The sequence below is a fragment of the Carassius gibelio genome, chromosome B25, assembly GCF_023724105.1.
Source record: "Carassius gibelio isolate Cgi1373 ecotype wild population from Czech Republic chromosome B25, carGib1.2-hapl.c, whole genome shotgun sequence".
Taxonomy (NCBI): domain Eukaryota; kingdom Metazoa; phylum Chordata; class Actinopteri; order Cypriniformes; family Cyprinidae; genus Carassius; species Carassius gibelio.
The window spans coordinates 20987606-20990388 of NC_068420.1; positions in this window are offsets into that span (position 1 = coordinate 20987606).

Consider the following 2783-nt stretch of genomic DNA (forward strand, 5'->3'; position numbering starts at 1 on the left):
CATATTTTGCACAGTAAGAGAGAGACTGCTTGAGTGGAGGCAGGGATGGTGCTCTGCTTCTCTTATCGGCCTGCTAAGCAAGAGTAACCAAAACAGAGCAATGATTTTAAGACCAAAACAACCAGCTGGTTTTTCTCTAAATAAAAATCATTAATGAACAGGCAAACTTTGAGATTAGATAAGAGACTAGGTACAGAAAAGGTAAAACCTACAGAAATGTTGTAAGTTAAAATCCTTCCGATTTAACACCAAACCCAACCCTTGAATAGGAGCTGTTTTCAATGTATGTGTTAAGTGTGTGCACGCATGAGGATGACTGTATATTTTGGGGGACACTTCTGTTTCTGTTTCGTGTATATTGAGTCACTAACCTCTGGAATGAGTTTTTTATTGTTACAGATGTGTTAAGTGAAATTAATTTAAAGAAGTCGATAATTCTGAGTGAAACTAATGAAAAGACAATGCCGAACATGGGACGAGCTTTAAGAGGATGGGTTATCCAGCTCTGTCTGCTACGGGTAATAATGACTTCTTTCGTCTTTTATAACGCTGATTTGAATCACTCTCTGGATTAATATGTTTAAGAGTGTTTATATGATTTGGATTTGTGAAATTTAAGATTGCCGTCCATAATGGGTTTAAAATCCATGCCTAAATTCTACATTCATCTACATTTTAACAAGTTAACACTTTGTTATTTAAATGGTAAATGTAAATATTTTAGACTTGACGGCAGAGAAACAGTGTTTATTTTTTTATTTTTGGTTAGATCACCATTGTGTTTTTTTAACACCAAAATGGTCTTTAAGGGGGGAGTGACAGTGTATATTGGATTTTCAATCCCTCTCATTGCACCATGGATCGAAAAGATAGATTTTCATAAAATAGGGGTATCTTTAGGTTATAAACAATGTCTGTATTTGATGAGTTTATGTAATGAGTTTATTTTACCAAATTAACCAAAATTCATCATAGTTGTATAAGACATGTAAAAAGAAAACAAATAAGGCAAATTTATTTCTAAAGGGTCATGAAAATGAATTAGTTACTGTGCATGAGGTTTTCTTTAATGATTTGTTGAATCTGGTTAATGAATATGCAAATTTAGTCTCAAGGCCTTTGGATAAATGTTTTGTTTTAGAGGGTAAGTGTGAAATAGCTGGAAGAAGAAAGAGACGTATGGTATGTCGATGAAAGCATGGATGAAGGACACTTTTTCAGGTAGAAGGACACACAGAATGATTCACTGCATGAAGATGTGAAGAAAGACTAGTGCAAGTGCAGAAATAGTGGGATTAAGTAAGTAGATTAATGTATATAGGAAGTATTTTGTACAAAATAATGTTTATTACTAGAAATGTCAGACAGTATACCAGAGATGTTGAGTATATGCACCTGCTTAAGTTGACCAACAGCCTGCATTATTACACCTGACCTCATTTATTAGACCAGACGTGGGGTATCGGACCCCACATTGGTCTAAAACGGGGGACTGAAGGAGTGGATGCCGAGTTGCCATTATTACATTATTTCTTGTTTGACTATTAATCAAGTTATGGCAAGAGTGGAATGTGTAAACATATATGTGCTTATAAGATGTTAAAGAGTCCTGCTTTATGCTGCACTTCTATTCTCTAAGATGATGACTTCATAGTGTGTGAGTAACAAACCATACTGAAACTGAAAGAATCAATTCTGGTCTTCATTCATCATATCTGGTCCTTGGGTTTTAACTTTACATTTCCCTACAGAATCAATATTGGAATTAACAACAACAACAACAAAAATCGTCCATTGGTAATATCATTTAATCAATCTTAATGTGTTGTAGGTTCTTAATCATTGTTGTTGAAACAAAAAACTGAAACTGATTTGTCAGTATAAAATAATGTTATATGATGTACTAAGGTAATATGGAAACAAGATTTAAAATTTCTGAGCAATGTTGACACTTTTCCCAGCAGCTGATTCAATTTATTTTATTTGACAGGTAAACAAAGTGGGGCAAACAGGACAAACGCATTACAATCTTTAACATCACTTTCAAAAGTCTGATGGCATTAAGACGTGCTCCAGCGGTTCAGGTTTTCTAAATCTGGTTTGCATCAGACCACTGCCTCTTTTCCTTTGGGTTCAATTAAATCTGAAACAGAAAGTATGTTACTTAAGAGCAAGTCAATTCAGTTGTATTTTGAGTGTGTCTTTGTGTATGCATATAAAGTTATAATGCAATAAATAAACAATGTAATGAAAGAACATATATATATATATATATATATATATATATATATATATATATATATATATATATATATATATATATATATATATATATATATATATATATATATATATATATATATATAAATAATAAAATATAAAATAATAAAGAAAAATATATATTAAATAAAGACAGTTACGTTTGTTTTTACTCCATAATAGAAATTATGCATTTTCGTCATGATTACAAAGAAAAGGGATTTATTTGAGTAGTTCTTAAATAAATGATAATATTTTTAATAATATGCGCAGGTTTTAAGGTTTGCCACTAGAGTGAGCTGCTGTGTGTGTGCGTTCATGCCAAGCCATTCAAGTACTGTTCCCCAGCGATTTTATGTATTGATGTATTTGTAGTTTTTATCATCACAATTCAGTCGTTTTAGGTATGTGCGTCCGTTCACTAGTTGAAATAATTTTTAAAAGATTTGTCACAACCTAAACAAAACGCTTTCCTGTATCACGCTTGCAAACTGAAAGACGCTTTGTGATTGGTTAACGCGTCA